At 44.8% G+C, this 27568-nt stretch overlaps 1 protein-coding gene and 1 long non-coding RNA gene across 8 annotated transcripts in view; one reads left to right on the forward strand and one right to left on the reverse strand.

Annotated features, from left to right (window-relative positions):
* Positions 1–15025, reverse strand: part of STRBP (spermatid perinuclear RNA binding protein) — a 105487-nt gene extending 90462 nt beyond the window's left edge. For 2 of the 7 annotated variants that reach the window (XM_061604550.1, XM_061604545.1), the window contains exon 1: positions 14378–14506. The gene's annotated coding sequence lies outside the window, so the exon portion shown is untranslated. The other 5 variants (XM_061604552.1, XM_061604551.1, XM_061604549.1 and 2 more) reach the window with 4 other exon arrangements.
* Positions 15026–15091: 66 nt separating this feature from the next.
* Positions 15092–27568, forward strand: part of LOC133374015 (uncharacterized) — a 47424-nt gene continuing 34947 nt past the window's right edge. The window contains exon 1 of the long non-coding RNA XR_009759794.1: positions 15092–15198. This is a non-coding gene — a long non-coding RNA (uncharacterized LOC133374015). The remainder of the gene's footprint in view (positions 15199–27568) is intronic.

Here is a 27568-nt window from a genome sequence, read left to right on the forward strand (position 1 = left end):
GTCCCAGGTGCTCCCAAACAGGCAGCAACCTGCAGTTAATCCATCGTTCCGACAAGGCCAGAAGGACTGGCCCAAGAATAACCTCCGTCCATCACCGAAGCACGCTGAGGCCTCAAGAGACTACTTTAAGCAGAGCATGAGTGAGAGAGTGCCCAGATTCTCCTACGCCCACCTTGCACAAGCCAACACCAATAACCATCCATGATCGTTCTCTTTGGCAGCAAAGGTTCGTGACAGAGCCCTCATTTGCAGCTGCCAATAACAGAGAGAGGAGAAAGCAGCTGCAGGAAGGTTGTGTGGCCAATCCAGATTCCTCAGACCACCTATAAATTCAGGGTTCGTTAGGGAATTCTTATGCCCACATAACTGTATCGCAGCCACATACACAGGTTTTAATGGGGCCATTCAGTGACATTAAAAGCACGTTTGAGAACTCAAAGCACTGCACATTGTATTTCACAGTGCTTACAACAGCCCTGCAAAGTATGCCAGTATTATCCCCAAGGAGTGGGATGGGGCTGAGACAAGAGAGACTTGACCAAGACCACCTTGCAGATTAGCAGCAGAGGTAAGGTTTTTTAAATTTTCTTAAATTGTTACGCACTAGTTTTCCAACTGTTCGGAGTAGCCAACATATTAAAATTAAAACATATCCAAGAAAGGAGAGTAGAAAGCAAGAATCACATCGAGGCAACAGTATCCATTTTAAAACAGCCACAGAAAATCCATTATACTATATGTTATTTATTTATTTATTTATTTATTTGATTTATATCCAGCCCTTCCTCCCAGCAGGAGCCAAGGGCAGCACACAAAAGCACTAAAAACACTTTAAAACATCATAAAAACAGACTTTAAAATACATTAAAACAAAACATCTTTAAAAACATTTTTTAAAAAGCTTTCAAAACATTTTTAAAAGGTTAAAAACATTAAAAAAGGTTTAAAAACATATTAAAAAGCAATTCCAACACAGAGGCAGACTGGGATAAGGTCTCTATTTAAAAGGCTTGTTGAAAGAGGAAGGTCTTCAGTAGGCACCGAAAAGATAACAGAGATGGCGCCTGTCTAATATTTAAGGGGAGGGAACTCCACAGGAATTCCACATTATACTAAGGGACCTTCCAGGTTCTGAAGCTGCCCTTTCACCCTTACATAAGCACAGAGCTATGTAGCACAGGATTACAAACATCAGATACATAGAAATTATCAGGAAACAGAAGAAAATCAACAGCGCTATGCAACCACAGCATCTACTGCATCACTCTACCTAATGGTAGGGCCAGCCTTGCAGACAGGACTTCATACTCAGGAAGGCTGTTCCTTCAGGTCTTGTTTGAGAGCTTCCTAGAGGTATCTATCTGGTCACTATTGTCCTAGATCAGTGTTTCCCAACTAGTGGGCCACCAGATATTGTTGGACCACAATTCCCATCTTTCCTGACCATTGGCAATGCTGGCTGAGGCTGATGGGAGTTGTGGTCCAACATCTGGTGGCCCACTAGTTGGGAAAGGCTGTCTGGTCCAGTCCAGTAAGGCTCTTCTTACATCCTTGCAAAGGTCAAGACCAATTCCCAGATCTGTTTTCTATCAGCAACTATTGGTCATGATCACTAAGAACTGAACCTCCATGTTTAGAGGCAGAATATCTCTGAAAGGTAGGTACTGAAAACAAACTTTCATGGCCAAGCTGCTGGTGCAACATTGGCCGGCCGTTGGTGGACTACATCAGCGGTGGGGAACCTGTGGCCCTCCAGACACTGCTGGACTACAATCCTGGCAATCCCTGGCCGTTTGCCTTGTTTGCTACTGCTTTTGGGAGTTGAGAACCCAACAACATCTGGATGGCTACAGGAACCCTAGCCCAGGATTTCACGGACCTCTGGTTCAAGCCAGCAAAGTCGTTCTTTGAGTACAGTAGGGCCCCACTTCTTGGCGTTCTGCTAATACGGCACCAGCAGGGTGATCAGCTGGAGGGGAGGCTGGAGCTCTCCACTCTCCAGCTGATCGCGCCAGAGGAGGGGAAGATCAGCTGATCTCCTCTTCTGGCGTGATCAGACTCCCGCGCTCGATCTGATCTCGCCGGAGGAGGGAAAGATCAGCTGTAGCGCTCTACAGCTGATCTCCTCCTCCGGCGGGATCAGCGGGTTAGGTTCCAGACCCCCGTGCTACAGCTGATCTGCTTTTCGGCAGGGATCTGGAACATAAGCTGCCGTATGAGTGGGGCCCTACTGTACTGAGTGAATGGCCTCATACAACCCTTTCGGTGGAAACCAGCCAAAAGCTTTCATAAATAGTCCCAGGCTATGGCCTGAAGACACATGAGGCCAGCACCCTGCTGAAGTTAAGCAGGGTCAGGTCTGGGCAGTGCCTGGACGGCAGACTGCCTGGGAACCATATGTAAGCCCCCATGGGTTTCTAGCATGAAAAGAAAGGTGGGGTATAAATGTAATAAATAAATAAATAGCATTTTTAAAAACATACACAGTAGCAAAACCTCACAATTAAAAAAATCTTACTAGTTAGGGACAGTGTATGTTTTCTCCCACTGTCCCCTCCAACTTTTTTTTTTAAAAAAAACACAATTTAACATAAATGTTTCTTCCACACAAAGTGACACACTGGGGAGAGAAGCCGCTGTAACGAGCGGTGCGGAGCCTTCCTGACATATCAAGCTGAAGCTGGATGAATTAGTGCCTAGTAAAACAGCATACAATTTACATTTTGTTATGTCAATCACAGGCAGCGACTGAAGGCTCTTTATGACTAAGCAAGCCAAAACCACAACATGCGAGAACTGCTCTAAATCATTCCTCGCACAGAGCAAACTGCTAACAGTCAACAACCAGGGGGCAGGGAATCTCCCAAAATGAATGAGCCAGGCAGATTCCAAGGAGAGGGTCCCGGAATGATGCCTCTCCCGAAGAATGCCAAGCACGCAGACACACGCACAAGATATTCTGACAAGCTCCTCAAGAACAACAACAACAAAAGGCCGCACCACAAAAAGCAATAAATTAACCAACTGGGATGTGCACACCACAAGTTGCAGCCGCCCTTGGTCTTTATGAGTGCAAGTAATCAAATGCAAGTGGGCCAATGTCGTAGCCTGATGGTTTTGGCAAATACAAGCTCTGTCCAATACGGAAACATAGCTGGAGCCGGCAGGGCCGCCGAGAGCGGGTTTGGGCCCCAGTGAAAAAAAATTTTCCGGGCCCCTCAGTAAGAGCCGCCTGGCTAAAAATCTTTACACTTCAATCTTTTATATCATTATTATTTTCTTTGAAATTCACCAATTTTACAATGAACGTCAAAAACAATCGACAAATGATACTACTACCACTGAGAAAGACAAAACATATTTATTTACTTATTTATTTATTTTATTTTATTTATATACCGCCCTAAGCCCGAAGGCTCTCTGGGCGGTGTACAAAAAGATAAAAACAAGCAATGTATAAATACAATAAATACAATAAATCAAAAAACAAAACAAACAAATAATAAAGAAACCAAACAACATCCAGGATGCAAAATAATAATGAAAATGCTATTAAAACACACTTTAAAATGCCTGGGAGTATAAAAAGGTGCCAGGCACACCTCATCGGACAGGCTGTTCCACAGTTCAGTCAGGCCCCAAACCTCCTTCAGGACCGCCGGGTCCCGGTAATTTGTACCGGCTTCCCCCCTCTCATCAGCCTTGGGAGCCGGATGGGAATTCCTGCATGCCCAGGAATACCAACTGAGGCCAAGGCACCATCATCATTGCCACACACCACACACACTTCACAAAAGGACTTGGTCTGAGTAAGGACTGGACCCCAGGCTGATGTGGTAGGACAGAGTATGTGTTGCTATATGAAATCCTGAGGATGCAGGGTCTGCCTGCAACTACAAGCAGCATAGGGTGAAGTTACTACTGGAAGATCCAAGTGACATTTCTGAAAGGGCCACATCCTTTTCCCCTGATGTGGCTGGTTCAGGAAAGAGCAAGCCATTACTTGTATCCTCCCAGGCAGAAACCGCTGGCTAGAGCGCCCTTTTCTAAGGCCACCATGCAAGAAGGAATTGGGACAACCGTGACGCTTTCTTCCCAGCATGGAAAGGAATGGAAGTGGGCAGCCCCCCGAAGTGGCAGCATGAGCCATACAGAAGCAAAGTTCACTCCTGTGAAAGGCAGAGCATGGGCCGCCTGCAGCTGCAGAAGAGCAGCTTAACAAAGAGGGAGGTGGGAGATCCAAAGGGGGAATTTGTGGGGGACGTTTTACTGCGCTTCATTTTAAATCAGTTTTGTTGTGTGGTGTGTACATTTTTTAAAGTTTAAATAAACAGAAGACACACACACGCGCGGCTGTAAGCTGTGCTTCTCAGGGCTAGAAAGATATTTCAAATTCTTACGTGCCCATATAATCCAGTAATAATAGTCCTTTGGACTTCTCCTGTGCCCATCCTTCTTCTCACCCACCTTTATTTATTTATGTATTGCTTATTGTAAATTGTATTGTTTTTATTGATGTATTTTTATATTTGTGTTTTTTGTAAGCCTTTTGGGTGGAAACAAACAATAACAAGAAGAAGCACATCAACACTTAGTATTTGCATCGGGGTGGGGAACCTCCAGCCCGCAGGCCAAACCTGGCCCACCCAGGCCTCTGAGACAGTTTCCTCCCAGCCACGACCACCTACCCCACACCTAGCATTGTATCCGACATCAGATGTGGGGCAGATAGAAAGGTGGCTGCAGGAAGCACGGAGGACCTGAGCACAAGAGGACTCTTCCCCTCCTGCGCTTTCCAGCAATCAGTATTCAGAAGCAGACTGCTTCCAACTGTGGAGGTAGAGCGTAGCCACAATGGCTAGTAGCCACTGACAGCCAGAACATTCGCCAGGTTACTGGTGAAGCAATTGCTAGAGCACAGAATCCAAATATAGTAAAAAGTAATCTCATAAGAGAAAAATCACTGAACACCAAAGTCAGGATCGTTCAGACCATAGTATTCCCAATCTCTATGTATGGATGTGAAAGTTGGACAGTGAAAAAAGTGGATAACAGAAAAATCAACGCATTTGAAATGTTGTGTTGGAGAAGAGCTTTGCAAATACCATGGACCGCAAAAAAGACAAATAATTGGTTGTTAGAACCATAACTGTCGTTAGAAGCTAAAATGATGAAACTGAGGTTATCATACTTTGTACACATCATAAGAAGACCTGATTCACTAGAAAAGACCATAATGCTGGGGAAAATGGAAGGGAGTAGAAAAAGAGGAAGACCAAACAAGAGATGGATTGATTCCATAAAGGAAGCCACAGAGCTGAACCTACAAGATCTAAACAGGGTGATTCACGACAGATGCTCTTGAAGGTCACTGATTCATAGGGTTGCCATAAGTCGTAATCGACTTGAAGGCACATAACAACAAACAAAGAGAAAATTGGTTTTCTCTGCAATGCGAGAGAAAGCCACCCCAGGGGTGCTGCTAGGGGTGGGCCCAGAATCTTTTTCAAGGTCTCCCAAGAGTTTCTGGGTGGGAAATGAATTCAGGTGAAATTCAATGGGAGTGATCTTGGTTATTGGCTAGCATATCAGTTTCGGGGGGGGAATTAATTATTTTAACTAGAGATGAATTGGGGATAATGGGCGGGAGTAATCCTGAGGGAACTTATTTGGAGCGGGATCTGTCGGGAAATTCATTGGAGTAAATCAATTGAAAAGTACGGATCTAGGGTGGAGCACAAATTAACAGAAGGATTTACCTAGGATGATCTGGATGAGAAATTAACAGGCTTTTCTTCTGTGACATTTAAAGACTAAATCTGCATCTATACATACAGATAATTTGCAGATTTTATGCAAATGTAGGCCCATGCCCCAAATCTTTTAATTACTTGGTAACGCCCCTGAGCCACCCATCATCATACCAAATGCCCCTTCCTGCTCATTCCCAAATATTAAGCAGCCGCCTTCACAGGCAAGAGCAGGGAGGGCCAACAGGCAGGGCTTCTAATCTTCCCTATGCAAGAACTCTTGCAGAGGCAGCTCAAGACCCAGACAGCTTGGGGGGGGAGGGAGGGCAAGGAGAGGAGATGTCTACTGAGAAAGTGCGGCCTATAAGCCCTGCTAAGTACCTTACCAGATGCCCTGGTAAGGCTAAACAGCAGCTCAAGTGACATTCCCTCTGGCCTAAGCGGCAGAGTTCAGTAGCAGGGGTTGGCAGAGGCCTCTCTGGGGGCCCTTTCCTCTCTTTCTCTCTCTCTCCCCCCTTCTCTGCCCACCTCCAAAAAACCAAGCTTCCAAGCACAGTTGGTTCTACAGCAGTGTGGAAAAATGTGTGGGTGCTGTTTTATTTCTATAAAAAGAATTTTAAGTTTTCAAATCTTGCATAAGGCAGCAACACACACTCACCAAAACTAAAGCAAGAAAATGACAAAACCAACGGCCACCTGGGCAAACGTCTCTCACAGTCTAATAATCCGTCTTTCGAGCCTGGAAGGGAAGAAAAGGCCTCCAAGCCCCCAATGAAGGGGATGCTGGGAAAGACAGAGACAAAAGGCCAGGAATCAACTTCACCCGCAGCATTTTTCTTACTAATCGAGCAGGGGGATGAGGCACAGTTTCCATTAAAAGATGCAAAATTCTCCAAAACATAATAGCGGTTCAGACCACTCTGTGCTAGTATTTCAAGCAAGTGTAAACCCACACCCACCTCTTTGCCTGTCAGCATTTCAGGCATTTAAATGTCCTTATCTGAGCACCCAAGGAGGTCCGTGGTCTTTATTTAGACACCCACAGCACAGCTTGCATCCCACCAGCAGGGAGAGGCATGGACACACACTAGCCCAATAGGACATGAAGTGGTGCCGCTGGTGCCTGGGCAGGGGAGGGGGGACAAGGACAGCGTGGGAGGACGCCAACAGTGTCAGCAGGGTAGCAAACATCTAATTGCATATAACCATGAAGTAACAAAGAAGAGTTTTGTGCAATCCAGCTACCTGCTGCCACACTCTGCCCAACACAATTTGTCCGTTGGAAGGTAACATTTGAGCCAGGAGAAGGAGATGATTTTCAACTCCCAAAGACCAAGAAGCGAACTTGAAACCAGCAAGATGCATTCAGGCATCACCTTGCACAGGAAAGGAAAACAAGTGTCAATCCTTTTTTATCAATGTGCTCAACAAAAACAAACACAAAAGGGGAAATCCAAAAACATAATATAATAACCAAGAACCTTGGGTGGTTGGTGCAACAATATATCATCTTTAAATGAATCAATCAACAATTCTTGGGAAATGCTATGCAGTGTCAAGGTGCCTCGGAGTTTCTGCTGCCCAGAACACATGCCAGCCTCCCTGAGCCAGTTTGGCTGCCTGCAGAGGCCTTCAATTTCAAGACAAAAATCTGAACCCAGGACTCATTCATCCTACAAATAGAAACATTCCTCCACCTTGCTCAAATGCCACTGCTCCAAAAACCCACCTGCAAGTCATGGTCTTGTGTGTGAAAAAGTTGCAAAAGCCAGAGAAGTCATGGTTATACAATGAACTGTTGACATGGTGCTTTACAGAGTAACAAAAGCAAAAAGAGAGGTCCCTGCCACAAGGACCTTACAATATAAATATCAACAATGGGGGCTGGAGAAAAAGAGAGGGAAGGGAGACAGCTACAGTCAAAAAAGAAGTGTTTTTAAATTAACTTTGGGCAAATTCAGGCCAGGATTAGTTACAGACCAGAGGACCACGGGATCTACCACAATGTTGTAATCAGGATGTAATTCTCCAGGGACTGAACCTGGAACCTTTTCCATGCAAAGCATGCGTTCTACCACTGAGCTACAGCCCTCCCACGTGAAGTGTCATGTATGTAGGTGATACAATATAAAAACATAAACTAAATTCAATAAGATGAATACCTGCTAATATTATTATTCAAGCCAATACAAGCATCAGAATTTTCTCACAGCTATAGAATAAAGTTCGGAAAGAACAAGTGCCTTTCCCAAATACTTGTTGGTTGTTAAGAAAAATATAATAAAATCAAGATACTGGTTGATAAAGTCCGTCCAGGAGCAGTGCAGTGGTGGGGTGAATCAGCACACCCCAAGATCAGCTTCCGCTCAGAGGCACAGCAGCTGCCTTGCGTGCAGAAGGTCCCAGGTCCTACCTCTGGCATTTCCAGGTAGGGCTGCCAGTCAGTGTAGACAATACTGAGCTAGATGGACCAACGCTCTGACTCAGTATAAGGCAACTTCCCATATTCCTAGATATCTACGGGGCCATCAAAACTATCTCCATTTAAGATTTTTGCAAACTATGAAGTTGCATATGCACATATGCATATGCACATTCCAGGTAAAGGGGAGGTCTAGCTCTATTATGGCCTGTTCAGGAGCTTTCAAGGACATCTGATTTTTCTGCTGTTATAGACAAAATGGCAACTCAGCTGCAGGTAAACCAACAGCACAGCATATAAAGGTGGAGGGGCAACGTCAATGGGCCTGGGATGGAAAACAGCGAGGACTTCAGTGGCCAGTGGGAGAGGTTATTGAGAAACACAACCCCACTGAGCAGGCACAAAAGTCATCAAGTTGTTGTGGTTGTTATGTGCCTTCAAGTCGATTAGGACTTATGGTGACCCTATGAATCAGTGACCTCCAAGAGCATCTGTCATGAACTGCCCTGTTCAGACCTTTTAAGTTCAGGTCTGTGGCTTCCCTTATGGAATCGATCCATCTCTTGCTTAGTCTTCCTCTTTTTCTGCTCCCTTCATCATCAGGTACCCTGAGCAATTAACATCTTTGCTTGTAGCCGGATTTTCACTCTCTAGAAAACAGAGAATGAGGCACCTTTTCGTTCTAGCCAGTTCTGTGTAACTTGAAACAGAAGCCATTTCAGCCAGAGTCACTACCTTGTAAGCAACGACCAACGGCAATGCATCTGGGAGCAACCTGACAAAACCATCCCATATCAACTCTTAGACTTTCATTCTGGCAAAAAGCCAGCAAGGATCCAACGCTTACAACAACCCTTTTGAGTGCACGCGCAGGAACTGGATATTTAACAGTTTGGAAAAAAGCCCTCTGTTGCTGAGATGTAGTTGTTTTAAGGAGAGTTTTCTATACAACCCTAAACAGGATCCATTTAGAGAGTCTTTGGATAACTTTTCTTTAAAAAGATAAGAATTCTGATGTGAAGGCTAGTCTGTCCAAATCAAGCAGCCTCACCCTTTTTCCTCATCAGTATTTTTCTTTTTGTCTAACAGGCCCCCAAACCACAACACTCCATCTTGTCCTTTAGATCCCTCTTAAAGGGACATGCCTCTTACCTTGAAATACACCAGGTGGTGCAAGCAGCCATTTCTACACCACTACAAGTTTCTAAGGATTCCCACATACACGTGCAAATCCTGATTGCACAGCCTCCTTTTAAGCTCTTGGCAGCTGCTCTCATTTTGTAGGAGGAAACGTTTTTAAAAAATCAATTTCCAAACCTGTTATTTTTATTCAGTGTGTTCCATTCCTCTCAGCCCTGCCAATCTTCCAAACACTAATCAGAAAGCATGCCTGAAAGTTGCGTAGAAGGCCGCTGTGATACAGCACACCAATGCAGTGTCAGACTTGGACATGGGAGTCCAAGGTTCAGATCACTGCCTTGCCATGAAATTCTTTGGGCAATCATACTTCAAGGGCTGTTGTGAGTATAAGATGGGAGATACACATGGATACACACACACACACCGAGCTCCCTGGAGAAAGTACATGCAAGAAAAAACAATGTGGTGCCCTCCAGATTTTTTTTTTTACTACAGCTCCCATTAGCCCAGGCAGCATGGCCTATGGTAGAGGATTATGGGATCTGTAGTCCAAAATATCTAGAAAGCACCATGTTGGCTACCCTATGGAATCAAGGTGTAATAAAATAAGGTAAAAATGAATGACTGTTCCTGCCAAATCCAATTCTAAGCAACTGAATGCCCTTCACCTGACCCCTCTTACTAATGATGCAATCCTAAGCACACTTATTTGGACACAAACACCATTAAAACCAGTGGCACTTCAGAGCATGGAAAAGTTACTTTTTTGAACTACAACTCCCATCAGCCCAATCCAGTGGCCATGCTGGCTGGGGCTGATGGGAGTTGTAGTTCAAAAAAGTAACTTTTCCAAGCTCTGCACTTACTTCCAAGTAAATATGCTTAGGTTTAACCCATGCATCCCTTGTTGATTTTATTGGGCATGCTTGTAGTTTAATTCAGGGATGAATTTTGAGCCGGACTGACCACTGGAATCTTGTTTTCCTCACCCCACCTCATGCCAGCTCAGTCTCTGGAACACGTGGTGAAATGCAGTGCCTCTGAGTAAATGAGTAGGAAGGGCCATAGCTCAATGGTAGAGCAATTGCTTTGCATGCAGAAGGTCCCATGTTCAATTCCTAAAGTCTCCAAGTAAATCTGAGGGTGCTCCCCCTCATCTGAAACCCTGGAGAGCCTTTGCCAGCCAGTGTTTAGGTAGATGGACTAATGGGTTGACAGAATACAGCAGCTTCCTATGTTCCTATACAGAAAATACATTTTCCTCAAATGAGTAACCACAAGCCTGTCTAAACAACTGGGATTAAGGCGCAGCACTTCCAGGTCTGAGGATGCAATTTCAAGGCAGGTTTAAGAAGTTTCCAAGTGCTTTAAGAATGCAATACTGTACTCAGGCTGTGGAAAACTGAGTAAACACTAGGGGTCTGCAACTAAAATATATAAAAGCTGTTAACAGATGAAGACTTAACAGAGAAGAGACTATTTTAAAGAACCTTTTCGTCTATTAACAAAATCGAACAAAATGTTACTGTTAATTAATTATTAATGAAATTAATAGTTTTCATCTATTAATGAAAACAAATGGAAATCTGACTTCTCCAGAGTAGCAAGTAAAGCTATTTGTGTAATTTAAAAGAAAGCTTTCATAAGTTACTATATATATTTATCTAATAATAAAGAAAATGAATATCTTTAAGACAAACATAGATGTTTGCTGGAAACGAGATCAAGTAGCAGCAGATCATCTGCATATGTGGTCGCTTTTTTACCCCAATATTCAAGCATTTTGCCATCCAAAGGACGGTCATGTGAAACTAATACTGGAACCAAAAACAATACTTTGGGAGATCAATTATTTAAACATACGCAAAATATATTGAGTCATGATTTCTTGCTGATGGACAGCCACTAAACTGGCTATAGCAAAGAACGGGAAACACCTTAAAACTCCAATGAACAAAGATTGAGCAGATAAGATCTAGCAATCAGTACAACTAAAAGTGCAATCCTTGCACCAGCCATCCTGCCCACACCTACATATCAGCTATTTGAGGCCCAGAACTTTTTGCAGAGTTTCCCTTCTTAGTTGCCAGGAGGGCATTTTCACACACTAGAGGCAACTAAGAAAATACCAATTGACAAGCTCACTAGCCAGTGGTTCTTAACCTGGGGTGCACACCCCCCGGGGTGCGAGACACTTTTTCTAGGGGTGCGAGGCCCAACCAAAGATTTTTGAAAACTGTCATTTATCTTAGCTAAGTTAGGTTAAAACACACATTAAAATTAAATTAAATTAAATTAAAAAATGAACGTTATTTTTTCAATGGGTGCGAGAGCATATTTTGGAAATCCAAGGGGTGCTGGCAGTGGAAAAGGTTAAGAACCACTGCACTAGACACCATGCCATGTAATCTAAAGTGCCTGTTTTAAGTAAAACTAGGCAGCATTACCCAATTTCACCGAGCCAAATAGTCACAAAGGTAGCTATTAACAGAATCAGATACACCAGAGGTTGGTGAGAAGTTACCTGTCATATGGTAACTGTAAAGGAAGATTTGGTTTGACTGGGGCAGGAAAGTGCCGGGGGGGAGGGGCAACTGATACACAACACTGACTATCAGGAGACAGGCAACCCAATTCCTGTGCTTTTTTATTTAAACACCTCAACAGACCATCTCCTACAGATGTTGCTCCTCCTCCCTTTCTACATTCTTTTCCAACACCTACTTCAAATCTTGGGCTTAATCATTAACAATCCAGAGAGAGAGAGAGACACACACACACACACACAGAGAGAGAGAGAGAGAGAGAGAGAGAAGTGAGGTCAAAGCAAAGCCTGAGCATATGCAATTAATACAGAACTGCCACCAAATTTGGAACTGCGGCTCAGGCAGAACACAAAGTGTTCAGAAGCCACCAGGAAGTGCAGATGCTTCATTTTTGGAAAAACCAGGTCAGCCTGAGAGACAATCTGATGCACCATGCCAGCAGCGTGGAGGCTGAATTTTGATAGCTGAGGGTGAGAGATAGTAAGAACAAGCAAAGAAATACTCCCATCTAAACTCTACTCATTCCCTCTATCTAAAATTTAAATCAGGAAAACCAAACAAGCACCTGAAAAAGTGGAGGCTAATCTCTCGTTCATTATTACCCATGGTGATAACAGTGTGGCACATTCACCACCGCACTAAAAGAAGATGCATCTAACCCCAGTTGTGTACAAGGAACTGGGCAGTTCATTTTCATCACAGCTGACAGCTGTCAGTGCTTCACAAAGTCAGCACCGACCCTATCCCTAATCCCTACAAGAAGCCTGGAAGTTTGCACATAGACATTACGACAACAATTCCAGCATTGAAGTGTCCTACAAAATTACTTCAAGCCACAGGACTCTCCTTAGCAGGCAAAGTCTGCACCACAAGTAGATCACAACCTTAATAGCCACAGAAAATGGCAAACAAAAACAATACCATTATTGGAACAGCCAAAAGTTAAATCGCTGGATATAAATTTGCAAGACATACTGGAATCTTCTTCATGCTGAATGTGGGGTCTTACCCAGGTAAACAATAACAGTATGTTTTTCAAGAGAAGTTGATATCCAAATGAAAGACAGACGTGAGATGTGGAAGAGTCCTGTGTTACTTAAAGGTTTGCACACAATATCACACCATTGAAACTCATTTGGAACACACACCCAGTTCCATATTTACAATAGCTTACCTTGGTTACACAAAAAGAAAAGGAAAGCATGCTCGTCCACAAGAAATATCCCAAAATGATTAGTATCCCCCCTTGAGCCATAATCATGAATTTAGAAGATAGGGGGAAATCCACCCTTTTACTACCCTGACTGTGGGATTAAGGGGTAACTAATCCACTTCGCATGTGGGTGCTCACAGCCCTCCCATCTTTCTCACAGCGTACCATGAACCAAAGAACCCAGGAGCAACCGATTCCATCCAAAACATTGGTCTGCATCCCCACTTGCCTTCCCCATGCCACCTTTGCCCCAGCCCTTCACACAGCACCTCCTTCACCTGACTGCTACTACATAGCTGGTATTCTCCTCCCACTTTCTCATTGTCTCAGGGTACACATCTACCACCCTACACCCCCCATCACCATTCTGCCCACCCAGTCAAACGCCTCTCCCTTCCTGCCCCGGGCACCCCTCACTTCCTTGCAACTCCCTCCTAGGCCGTAGATCTCACACGCTAGGGCCCAGTACTTCAGCTGCCCATCTCTCAGTGGCCCCTTGAAAGCCACACGTTTAAGCTTCCCCAACTCTACCTGCCGCCCACCGGGCACTGTCCTCCCTCTCTGCACCATTCCCCAACCAGCCCTCCAAGCCCCCCCGGGGGGGATGGACAGCCCACTGCAAAAGGATTGCCCTCGGCAAGCTTGTTCCTACTACTACCGCAAGGGGGCACCCAGAACCCCACAACCCTTCTCCCTCCTATTCGCAGCTCCTTCCCCCTAAACCACTACCAGACCCCCTGCACGCAGATGCCACCTCCTCCCACACCCACCAGGCTTTGTACTTGACTCCACAGAGCTTGTTGTTGTTGCTGCTGCTCCTCTTCCAGCCCCCACAGCACCCCTTGCTGTCCCATGCACCAGTACTACCCTCCTGCGGCACCCTCCCTTCCCTTGGACCCCCATCCATGCATCCATCCATCCCCACCACCACCACCACTCCAGCCCCAAGAGGGCCCCCCTCAGACCTCTCAATGCTTCGCACAGCGGGACCCTATGCGCATTTACTCGGAAGTAAACCAGCACCGCGGTCAGGGGGGCTTACTCCCCAGCAAAGCGTGCGCGTTTAGGGATCGCACCTCCAGAGCCCACGGTGGAACCCATCACGCCGCCGGGCACCGCATGCCCTCCCCCTTTCCTAGCTGCATCCCTGCCCAGACCCCGACGGATCAAGCCCCCTTCCCCTCCTCGATTTCCATTGCACCGCCCCCTTTCCATCGTGCACGCTTGCCCCCCCTTCCCTAAAAACACACGCCCACCCCCGGCCTTGCACCCCACCCAGCCTCCCCTCGGGGAGGGGGGTCCTCACCCCCATCCACGCAGCCCCCGGCCCCGTCCCGGCTCGGTCCGGCTCTTGCAGCTCCGCAGCTGGCAGCTTTCGGGGGCTCCGGGGCCACGTGACAGCGCCCAGTGCCCCCATAGGCTGGGCCCGGACGAGGGCTGCCGGGCAACGGTGAGCCCGCCCCCTCCCTCCTTCCTTCCCTGCACCTGAGAGGGAACCAGGCAGAGCCGCTTTACGCCAACGGCGCAGCCCGCCAAGTCAGTGGCGTAGCGTAGGGCTCTCCAGCCTCTGCCCGACGCCGCCTCCGGCCACGCCGCCGCCAACATAGTTGGCGTAAGTTACCCACCGCTCTCCTACCTGTGCCCTCAACCCTCCTTACGCACATTGCGTACCTCAGCTCTCCACACGCTCTCTACCTTTTCGGGGGAACGCCTCCTTCGCAGGCTTTACGGAGAATGCGTAGCTCTGACACAGACAAAGCCGGGCAAAGGACTGCGTGGAGGCTGACTGAAACGTCCTGCTTTTCCCCGCCTTTCTTAAAGTACGTGAAATTCTTCTCTCGGCGTTCCCGACGGGGCTTGCCACTGCGTTGCCGTACCTGAGGGGCGCGCTCACGCAGAGTGCGTAGATCCTTGCCTTGTGTGGCCTTGTGCGAAGTGCGTAAAGCTCTGGATAGAATACGGGGAGTGTCTTTCCCCCCTCCGCAGGGCTCAATTAGAGGGGGAGGGGCTTGAGAGGCTTTTTTAAATTAAGGTGGAGGAGGGAACATAAAGGTAAAATGGAATTGGGCAAACAGGTGCGGAGAGAAAAGAGGCTGAGGGCGCAAAATGAGGGGAGGCGATGCTGAGGTAAAAAGTAGAGGAGGAAAAGAGGAAGGGTGTATAAAGGGGTGGTAAGGCTGAGGTAAAATGAATGAGCAAGCCTAGAGATGCAGGTTACTGAGGCAAAAAGAACAGAGGTGGGAGGAAGAAATAAATAAATTGCTGTTGTTATGTGCCTTCAAGTCATTTTGACTCATGGCGACCCTATGGATCAGCGACCTCCAAGAGCATCTGTCATCATGAACCGCCCTGTTCAGATCTTGTAAGTTCAGGTCTGTGGCTTCCTTGATGGAATCAATCCATCTCTTCTTTGGCCTTCCTCTTTTTCTACTCCCTTCTGTTTTTCCCAGCATTATTGTCTTTTCTAGTGAATCCTGTCTTCCCGTTATGTGTCCAAAGTATGATAACCTCAGTTTCATCATTTTAGTTTCTAATGATAGTCCTGGTTTAATTTGTTCTGACACCCAGTTATTTGTCTTTTTCACAGTCCATGGTATGCGCAAAGCTCTCCTCCAACACCACATTTCAAATGAGTTGATTTTTCTCTTATCCACTTTTTTCACTGTCCAACTTTCACATCCATACATAGAGATCGGGAATACCATGGTCTGAATGATCCTGACTTTAGTGTTCAGTGATACATCTTTGCATTTGAGAACTTTTTCCAGTTCTCTCATAGCTGCCCTCCCCAGTCCTAGCCTTTTTCTGATTTCTTGACTATTCTCCATTTTGGTTAATGACTGTGCCGAGGTATTGATAATCCTTGACAAGTTCAATGTCCTCATTGTCAACTGTAGAGTTACATCAATCTTCTGTTGTCATTACTTTAGTCTTTTTGACGTTCAGCTGAAGTCCTGCTTTTGTGAAGGGGAGCAAGGGGGTAAAAAAGCGGGTGGCCAGGGGAAAGCTATGAGGTGAAGGGAAGCTGAGAGAAAAAATGTTGGAAAGAAAGCAAAAGTGTGTAAAAATGGGGGAGCCTGAGAAAGGAGATATGTGGTGGGGAGAGGCCAAAACAAGCAAATAGATGGTCAGTGGAAGGCTGGTCAGCCAGACTGGAGTGGCGAGGTAAATAGGAGGGTCAGCAAATGGGACGGGGGGCTGAAGCCATAGGTAAAAGATGGGGCCAGCAGTGCCTCAAGGCAGGAGGCTGAGGGGGAAAGTAAGGGGGCAAAAAGGAGACTCTCCTGGTTGGGCAGTGGAAGCCAGTGGTGGCTCTCCAGGTGTTGCTGCCAGACTCCAACTCCCATCATCTGGGTTGCATCCAACTAAGTTTTACTGGGAGTAAACCCATTGAAATGACCCGGTCAGGTCCATTAATTCCAATGGCTCTACTCTCACATGATATGTGAGAAGGATCTTGGAATTGTCGTTGATCACAAGCTGAATATGAGCCAACAGGGTGATGTGGCTGCAAAAAAGGCAAATGCTATATTGGGCTGCATTAACAGAAGTATAGTTCCCAAATCGCGTGAAGTATTAGTTCCCCTCTATTCGGCACTGGTTAGGCCTCATCTTGAATACTGCGTCCAGTTCTGGTCTCCACACTTTAAGAAGGATGCAGACAAACTGGAACAGGTTCAGAGGAGGGCAACAAGGATGATCAGGGGACTGGAAACAAAGCCCTATGAGGAGAGACTGAAAGAACTGGGCATGTTTAGCCTGGAGAAGAGAAGACTGAGGGGAGATATGATAGCACTCTTCAAGTACATGAAAGGTTGTCACACAGAGGAGGGCCGGGATCTCTTCTCAATCGTCCCAGAGTGCAGGACACAGAATAATGGGCTCAAGTTGCAGGAAGCCAGATTTCGACAACATGAGAAAAAACTTCCTAACTGTTAGAGCCATACAACAATGGAACCAATGACCTAGAGAGGTAGTGGGCTCTCTGACACTGGAGGCATTCAAGAGGCAGCTGGACAGCCATCTGTCAGAAATGCTTTGATTTGGATTCCTGCATTGAGCAGGGGGTTGGACTTGATGGCTTTATAGGCCCCTTCCAACTCTACTATTCTATGATTCTGTCAGCTAAAAGGCCAGAGATCTCATCAAGATGTTCTCAAGAGTTCCAGATCATAGCAGACCAAGTTAGTGGTGCTCTTATAACAGTCTGTTTTGTAAACATAACAAACAAAATCATACCAAACTGACATAAACGTGTCCTTCTTGATTTGCCCTGCTGCTACTCTCAATTTATGGGTTAGTTTCTAATTACTTCTCTAATTGCTAGACTGCCGTACCACTAATCCGCAGAAGCTCCTTTTAGTTCCTGCCAAAATCGGGCAGTTAGGCGGGCTGCTACCAGAAGTTGCCCAATTCGTTTTTTACTTTTTGCATCCTTATTACCATCAGTGAATATGTTAAGTAATGCTAATTGTAGAGAGATCTGAATTTGTTGCTGTCATCGCTTGAATCTCCTTGATTTGTTCCAGAAATCTATGACCACCACATGCAACAATGCATGCCCTTGCAAGCTGTGTTGATTTGACAGAGCTTCGGGGGGGGGCAGTATGTATCATCTGTATTTTTAAAAGGGGGCGTTTTGCAGGGAGAAAAGATACGATTGTCGGGGATGCCAAAAGGGATAGTGCTATTAAGGGGTACTAATCATGTTGACTAGCTCACCTCCAATATTGCAGGCAATAGGGTGAGGAGGAGAAGTGGGGCAACTGCTATTGTGCTCATGCCCTTCTGGGCTTCCCAGAGGCATCCAGCTGGCCACTGAGAACAAGGTGTTGGACTAGATTAGCCTTTGGTCGGCCCAGCAGGGCTCTTATTTTCTACAGGAAGACGGACATACACAGTGACCAAACTAGATTCCTCTGGGAAGCGCAAAACAGAACATGAGAACAGTAGTCCTCTCCTGCTTTTGGACTCCCACGCGCCCCCAGCAGCTGGTATTCAGTTGCATATGTATGTGACAGCCTTTGCCAACCTGGTGCCTTGCAAATGTTTTGGACTACAATTCCCATCAGCACCAGCCAGCGCAGCCTAGTTGTAATCCAAAACATCTGGAGGACACCAAGTTGGCAAAGGCTGCCGTATAGCATGCTGTGTCTGATACTGGAGGTAATACATAGGCATCATAACTAGTAGCCACTAATAGCCTTATCTGCCATGAATGTGTTTAATTCCCTTGTAAAGCCATCTAAGTTGGTGGCCATTGCCACATCTTGTGGGAGAAAGGTTTCCTTTTGTGTGCCCAGACACCCCCACCAGCAAGCCTCATTAGATTAACCTGAGTTGTAGTGTTATATGACAGGGGAGAAAACTTCTCTTCATTTTCTCCACAATATGTATAGTTCAATAAACTTCAAAAATAATTTTCCTGATTCATGAAGCAATGTTTTTTATTCTTATTTTGTCATTTTCCACTGTGTTCACAAAGTCCTTTTCTTGTATGGGGGATGTGGCTGGAAACTGAAAAGTTGGTAGAGCTAAATCTCAGTCCAAATATAAGCTTTTAAAGTGGAATAAGTAATGCCAATAGCTAATATCCAAGCCCTGTAGATTGGAGATAACAGAGCAGAATCCCCAGATCCTGAATTATAAGTATCCGTAGACTTACATGCCTAGTGGTGAAGGTAGAGCAACTAACCCTCCTCCTAAACTGGCTTGTTAGTGACCCCTGATATTAACAAGGTAAGAACTTGTAGAATGACCTGTACCAGGCAAGTGAAGTAGCAGAGGGGAGTTTGATGCACCTTGCTTGATAAAGACCAAAAGGTGACATGTCCAGATGGGTCACTTTAAGGTGCTGGGCTTTGAGAACAGGAATAACTCATCCTTTTACCCCATCTGCCAGTCTGTTCCCAAGCAGGCTGTTAGTCGCTACTCCTGGCTGAGCCTGTAGTCTTCTGTGCAGGCACTCCTTGGAAAAATGCTTATATGATGCAGCCTCTTACTGCCTCTCAGGGAGGGTTGCTGTTCCCTCCATGGTTCATCTGAGTCAGCCACCCCACTTCTCCCCCCTGCCCCCACCTCAGTCATAGGTCCTGTTCCTGTGACCTCAGCACTCCTGGACCATCCAGAAGCACACATTTGAAAATTTAGTTCTCTCTATCTCAACGGTATTCCATGATCGTTTTCTACACATCCATGGCAGAAGAATATATATCTAACTGGGGCGATTGCCCATGCTCGCTTTCCTCGCCTACCATCACCAAAACTCCCCCCCACAGGGATCACCAGAGCTGCCCCCCCTTCCCTCTTACGTGTCACCAAAGCTTCCCCTTTTATAAGTGTGATGTGCATATGTGTGTGTATGTATGTATGTAGATAGGTTTATATTCAGGGTTAGTGCTCAAAATAGACCCTTTGAAATTAATAGATATGTCTCAATGGGTCTACGTAGAACTAGGTTGGGTGCCACCCATAGACTATTAACCTGACACACAGAGGAGTGAAGTGGTTTGCCAGTTGGACTCAGAGCAGAACTGAGAGCTGGTGTGGTGTAATGGTTAGAGTGTGAACTATGACCTGGGAGGAAATGGAAATGAACTGCCTTCAAGTCGATCCCAACTTATGGCTACCCTATGAATAGGGTTTTAATGGTAAGTGGTATTCAAAGGGGGTTTACCATTGCCTTCCTCTGAGGCTAGTCCTCCCCAGCTGCCTAGGGCCTGCTCAGCTTGCCACAGCTGCACATGCCAGCCCCTTACTTGTCTGCAACTGCCAGCTGGGGGGCAACTGGGCTCCTTGGAACTATGCAGCTTGCCCACGGCTGCACAGGTGGCAGGGCACGTCATCCCTGAGCCACTCGTTGTGGGGGTGATCTTTAGCTGGCCCTTGACACCCATGAGACACGAGCGGGGATTTGAACTCGCAGACTCTGGACTCCCAGCCAGGCTCTACTCCCCACTGAGTTATACCAGCTGTTATGACCTGGGAGACCAGGGTTCAAATAGCCACATCCATGAAGCTCACTGGGTGACCTTGGGCCAGTCACTGCCTGTCACCCTACCTTACAGGGTTTTTGTGAAGGTAAAATGGAAAAGTGAGAAACATGTACATCACTTTGAGCTCCTTGGAGGAAAAGTGTTATATAAATATAATAGCTAAATGAATAAACTCTGAGGACAAGAGTTGTCCTGGCTCTCCATTTCCTTCTGCTGGGAAGATAGCTTCTTCTCTGCTATTTATAACTAATGTGATGAATCAATAACAGGAAGAGAAAGATACGTAAACATTGGATTGCATGTGTTGAGTCAGGACAGAATTGACACTATAACGGTCTGTCTTCAGTCACTGAGTCGCCTTATAAGTTTTTTATTCAAAAGCATTCAAATCGAGACCATTCCTGCATCTATAACTCATGCTATGGCTAAAGATATCCAATCAGTTTCAAATCCTTTCTGTTTAAGGTTGCTCATAAATGGGCTCAACTCCTTTCTATTCTCAAACAGTGCTATTCTATTATTTATTTATTTTAAAACATTTATAAATTGCTTGATATTTAAAAAAAATAGATAAGACATTTCTTCATTCTAGAGTGCCAGATGAATAGTTGTAGAAAACCATGCAAAACCCCTACAGACTGGATTTGGGGATGGTGCGGTAGAACTGAAGGGCTGAAGCTCAGTGTGGCAGCAGTTGCTTTGTATGCAGAAGGTCCTACGTTCACCCCCTGGAACCTCCACATAGGGCCATGAAAGCCTCCTTTCTGGAAATCCTGGAGAGCCACTGCAGCCAGAGTTGTAGACAGTATTGACCTAGACAGCTTGACTCGGAATAAGGCAGTTTCCTATTTTCCTTTGATTGCTTTAATACAGCACCTCATCACTGCATGGTGGATGAGACCTCAGCTTGCCCTATGTTTTAAATATATTCTAGCAGGTAGTGGATTGTGATCTTACCACCTGTCTTTGGTGTGTTGGAGCTTTTAATCAAATGATAATTGCACCAAACACACACACACACCAGTAACATCATATCTATATGAAGCCCTTGGGAGTGGTCATCAGGAGATTTGGGGCAAGGTGTCAGGAGTATGCTGATGATACCCAGCTCTATTTCTCTGTAACATCTGAATCAGGAGAGGCCGTGCAAGTCCTGGACCGGTGCCTGGACTTGTTAGTGGGCTGGATGAGGGCCAATAAACTGAGTCTGAATCCTAGCAAGATGGAGGCGCTGCGGGTTGTGGTTCCCGAGTTCGGATAATTGGTCAGTTGCCTGCTTTGGATGGGGTTGTACTCCCTCTGAAAGAGCAGGTTCGTAGCCTGGGGGTGTTCCTGGATCCATCTTTGTCACTAGAGGCCCAGGTGACCTCAGTGGCTAGGAGTGCCTTTTCCTGGCTGTGGCTTTTAAGACAGCTGTGGCCATTTTTGGATCAGGATAGCCTGACCATTGTTGTCCATGCACTGGTAACCTCCAGGATGGATTACTGTGATGTGCTCTATGTGGGACTGCCCTTGAGGTTGGTCTGGAAGCTGCAGATGGTGCAAAATGCAGCAGTGAGTTTGCTCACTGGGGCAGGGTATCACCAACATGTTACACCCCTCCTGCTGAAATAATTGCACTGGCTGCCCATTAGCTACCATGCCAAGTTCAAGGTTCTGGTTTTGGTTTATAAAGTCCTATGCAGCTTGGGAGCAGGATACCTGAAAGATTGCCTTACCCTATAAACCCAGCCAATCACTGCACTCTGCAGGTGAGGGCCTCCTGCAGATACCGTCTCATCAGAAGGTCCATTCCACACAATAAAGGGAACAGACCTTTAGTGTGGTGGCATCTATCCTTTGGAATTCCCTCCCCTTAAATATTAGACAGGCACTATCTCTGTTATCTTTTTGGTGCCTCCTGAAGACCTTCCTCTTTCAACAAGCCTTTTAAGTAGAGACCTTATCCCAGTCTGCCTCCGTGTTGGAATTGCTTTTTAATATGTTTTTAAAGCTTTTTTTTTTGGTGTTTTTAAAGCTTTTTAAAAATGTTTTTAAAGATGTTTTGTTTTAATGTTTTTAAGGATGTTTTGTTTTAATATATTTTAAAATCTGTTTTTGTGATGTGTTAAAGTGTTTTTAGTACTTTTGTTTGCTATCCTGGGCTCCTACTGGGAAGAAGGGCGGGTTATACATCTAATTAATAAATAAATATAACTGCCTCAGTGACCATGAGTGACTTATGCATACATACACAATAGTGCCTCAAATGTGCTTGGACATGTAACCATGTGAAAAAACACTCTTGAGATTTACTTACTAAGAATTAATCTGCAATTGAGGCAAAAAAGAAACAAGGAAGATCAAGATCAGTTTTGCAATTGGTCACTAGCCTGCTTGCCTGAAGTAAATAGCAAATGCCCTTGGGAGAGAAGCTAAGAGAAGCAAACTGCCCACCCTCCTTCCTTCCAGCAAGCTCAGTGCATTGTCACTGTTAGAGTGGCACACTCTGACCATCCTGGCTCCCTTTTCTACATTCTGGTTGCCTGTCAGGAGAAGGCAAGCAAAGTCTGGTCTGAGACTCTTTCCTGACTAATTATTTACAAAGCTAATCAAGATATGTAATCGATGTTAAAAACTGTAAGTATATGTCTCTGTTTAGACTAAATGCAGTTTGTGCTTCCACAAGATTACACGATGGGGGTGGGAGGGAGCCAGTTCAAACTCATTAGAGCTCTCTTACTGCTTTAAAATCAAATAATGTAGAAACTGTGTGTGTGTGTGTACTCTTGTTTCTTAGCTCAATTTTGAAATTCTTTACATTTATTTTTTGATTTGAAGGACAGGACAAGGGTTACCAACTGTTTTGGACCAGTGAGTACATTTTGAATTTTGAGAAATTGCAACAGGCAGCGGGCGTGACAAAACACATAATGATGTCTATTGAGACCTTTTGTAGGCATCATAGGAGACAGAACATAAGAAGAGCCTGCTGGCTCCAGCATCCTGTTCTCAAAATGGCCACCTAGATGCCCATGGGAAGCCGGCAAGCAGGACCCGAGTGCAAAAGCACTTTCCCCTTTTACAGTTTTCAGCAACTGGTAGTTGGAAGCATTCTGCCTCCAACAGTGGAGGCAGCGCACGGCAATCGTGGCTAGTAGCCTTTGATACCATGTTGCCACCCTTCTGGACTTGGTAGGAAAAAAATAGGAATTTATGTAACAATTTACAGTATTTTTTAATGTTTACAGAAACTAAGATCATATTGAACCAAAGCATCTTCTGTGTGTCCCAATGTAACTACTGACATTAACCCAAGGTACCATTTAATGTAAGAAGGGCACCAAAGTATTTTGGTGACTGCTCCAGAATAATGCAACTCCTTGTTGTTTGGAGATCTGCCAGTTCTCGCACATCACCGCAAGTGTTGTAAGACTTTTATTTTGGATTTTTTGGTAGGTAGCATTAATGGTGGATGTGGCCGTTACTATGATGTTTGTTCCTGGCCAGGCTCAGTTTAAAGTGCTGGTAGTAACCATTGAGGCCCTACAGTGGCTCAAGAGCAGGATCTTTGAAGGCCTGCCTTCATACCTGACTGGGCCTAAAACTGGCATCAGAGACCCTGTTCTCTGGTCTATCTTCAGCAGATATCCAACTGGGTACCATGGAAAAGGCCTCCTGGGTGGTGGCACTGCCGTTATGGAACTCTCTGCTCAGGGAGATACTGTATGTCAAGCTCCCTCTCTTTGAATGTTTACATGGAGACTGAAAACCATTTGATTCTAGAAGGCATGTCATGACTGACTTATTGCTGTTTTGATTAAATCTGTTTTCTGATGGTTTTAATGCTGATGAATGCTTTTATTTGTTATTCTTAGTGGGGGGGGTTGTGTTTTAGACTGTAATCCTTTCTTCATTTACCTGGGAGTAAGTCCCATTAACTCAATGGTGCTTTCTTTTGAACAGACATTTAGAAAACTGCGCTGCTGATGAATGCAAGTTGCTTTGATAATTCTTTTAAAAGTGGGATAAAAATGACTCAAAATTAATTTTTATTTTTATTTATTTATTTAATTTAATTTATATACCGCCCTAAGCCCGAAGGCAATGTGTTGATATGTGTTCAAAGAACCACTGCCAATCTAAGCCTTTGGGATGGGTTGGGTTGAAAAGTAATTAAACTTGCACTCCTATGCTCTTATAGGGTGGGGCCATAGCTCAGGAGCAGAGCATCTGCTTTGCATGCAGAAGGTTCCTGGTTCAATCCCCAATGGCATCTCAGATTTTCAGATAAACACGGGGGGGGGGGTTTCCTGGCCTTGCAACAGGGTCTAGCTACTGCCTTGTAAATCACAACCCTGACTTCACGTATTGGCTATAAACCTGACACGTGGGGTTAGAGCAGCCAGCGACCAGCTCATTTAACAGAAGTTGCAGGGGGCGGCTGACATTTTGGTGTACTTCAGACCACCTAGAAACTTAATTTAAAAAAAAAATGAAAGCTGAGAGTCCGGAGATTGAGGTGGCTCACCCAGAGACCCATAGAGGACCCCAAAAATCTGAAGTCTCCAGGCAAAAACCAGAGACCTGGCAACCTTAGTCCATGCATATTTTTTATCTTGCCCTCTCTGTGCTGTATGGTAATAATAAAATTATGTATGGTAGAATTTTGTGAGGGAGCAGATTGGAATTGAGATATGCGCATCATCAAGCACACAGTTCTGTAGACTATTTTCACCCCTATTTCAGAATACTGTTATGCAGACCCCACTAGCAGCGAAAAGGGCACTGAGCTTACCTGGGTGTAGTTTCCATTTAAGGAGCTTACTGGAAGATTATGCTGTATTGAAATATTTGAGTTTATTTACAGAAATACATGTTGAGTATAGGTAGAGATGCAGCTTAAATGCACCAACACACAATCAAACCCATTGCCCCATACTAGATCTCAAGAGAGAGGCAGGCAGCTCCTGAAAGCGCTTTAGTTTACAGGCCTCCCAAAAACTCAGCTCTTTCTCTCCGTATCTGGTGCAATTCACACTGAAGCTCCTTTAGTTTCCAAAGCATCACTGTACTGGTATTTTTCACAAATGCAATTGCCACTCAGGCATGTGTCACACTGTATTTCTTTATCACACAACTCTGTGACACAAGTCACTGTAATTAGTTGTAATTGCGTGGGAAGTGGGACTTGTTGGTTTGTGATTTTTTTCAGTTTGTGATTAAAAAAAAAAGTCCTCACAAAAATCTATCAGCGTTTTAGTGTGCATATTTCTTAATGTGAACATTTCTGCAAGCTTTTTTCCCTAATAAAATACATTATTGTATTTTCCCCACTATTATTGCATTTTATACACATTTTTTGGTTGAAAAACTGCAGTGCAAAATTAAGAGGTGTAAATTTTAAAGGATAGCTGAGTTTGGGTTTGTGTATTTCAGGAAGTGCAGACTGGGCTTGTTTTCATTAAACCCCCCCCCCCGAATCAATATCTACCTGACCCAGACAAACTTTTCATTCAGCAATTTACACATAAGTAGACCTATAGGGAAGTCCTTCTAGGACATTGTGACAAACTGTCTGTCTTACAACATCCCCAACTTTTAGCCAGTTACCACTTAATGTTTTCCTTCTAGAAACAAAAAAATAACCTGGGGTCAAATTATACCCCAGAAATGTATTTAATTTTCCATTGAGGTCTATTTTGACCTCGGCCAATGTTAGCAGATTAAAGCTGTTTCTAAACAGTTTACAGTGTTTTCATGACATTTCAACTTTTTAAAAACATTAAAACATAGTTTTTGTTGTTTGTAATTGAAAATAAAAATATTGTTGCTTACTCAATAAGCACAAGGAAGGGGCAAACATTTGCTGCTCAGAAAAATTCTACCTCCTCTAAATAAGTGTTTTCTGGCTCTGGGTATTTGAGTACTGTCAAGCACACTTGGTTTCTGGGAATAAAAAGTGACCCATCTTGCCTCTGAAAGTCTCATTGGGGTCAAAATATACCCCCAAAGAAGTTAGTGTGGTTTTTCCCCCCAGGGTTTAAGTAAACTTAATTTTTCCCCATCCCTACCTGAAAGAGAAATAAATATGGAAGAGTTGTCCAGAGGGATTATTTTAATGTAGGAAATAACAGTGAAATAGTTAAAAATATCTATTCATTAACAGAGAGAGGGGGGGGGAGAGAGAGAACCAGGGTTGGTGAAGGCAAGTGGAACAGAGAAGGCAAGTGATATTTATCTAGCTAGCTAGCTATCTAGCTAGCTAGCTATCTTCTATCTATCTTCTATCATCTATCAATCTATCTATTTTATTGCATTTATATACTGCCTCATAGCCGAAGCTCTCTGGGTGGTTTACAACAATTAAAAACATTAAAAACAAGTACAGTATACAAATTTAAATCATACCAAATTAAAACCTGTAAAAACTGATAGGCAAGTTAAAACACATGCTATTCAAATGCTGTTAAAAATGCCTGGGAGAAGGGCAAAGTCTTGACCTGGTGCCAAAAAGATAACAGTGTTGGCACCAGGTGCACCTCATCAGGCAGATCATTCCATAATTTGAGGGCCGATCTCCCTTGTTGCCAGCCTCCCAGCTTCCCTCGGAGTAGGCACCCGGAGGAGAACCTTTGATGTTGAGAGTAGTGTACGGTGGGTTCCTGTCAGGAGAGGCATTCCATCAGGTATTGTGGTCCCAACCTGTGTAAGGCTTTATACTTTATAGGTTAAAACTAGCACCTTGAATCAGGCTCGAAAACATACAGGCAGCCAATGCTAGCGGGCCAGAATCGGTTTTATATGTTCGAACTGTCTGGTCCCTGTTACTAATCTGGCTGCTGCATTTTGCACAAGCTGCAGTTTTTGAACCTTCTTCAAAGGCAGCCCCACGTAGAGCGCATTGCAGTAAACTAACTTGGAGGTTACCAAGTGGTAAACTCACAAAAGGACATTGCATAAGAAAACTAAGAGGATAATGAGGACACAAAATTATGGTGTCTCCCCTGCCCAGTTTTCCATACAAAAACTTGGAAGGATGTGAAGAAATCATGTGTTGAAGGATGGTGGCTATGTAATTACTACCTCAAATATGTCAGTAAAAGCATGAGGGAAACCAAAAGGAAGAGCACTGCAGGCATCATAAGTACTACTGTGACATTCCAGAGAGAACCAGAAATGCCATTTGTTTGAGAGCAAGCCGGTATATAGTAAAATGGAAAAGCAACCAAGAAAGGTTAGCAAGCCGCTGACGATGCATGCTCAAGGCAGCCGGTGAATCAAAAGTCAAATGGCTCCATAGAAAGAAACTGTAGTTTATATGGGAATTCTCCAGTTGCAAAGCCTACAAAGAACAAAGCTGATTTGTTCCTACCTGCTGTTTTCTAAGCACTGATATAATTATCAAAGAATATACAAAAGTAAAACTGTATTATCTTGTACACCTACCTCTTTATTGCAATGCATTTGCATTTGGACTATGTACCCGTTCTTCTGCAAATAGTCCCCTTCAAATCAATGTT

The sequence above is a fragment of the Rhineura floridana genome, chromosome 20 (genome assembly GCF_030035675.1).
Source record: "Rhineura floridana isolate rRhiFlo1 chromosome 20, rRhiFlo1.hap2, whole genome shotgun sequence".
NCBI lineage: Eukaryota > Metazoa > Chordata > Lepidosauria > Squamata > Rhineuridae > Rhineura > Rhineura floridana.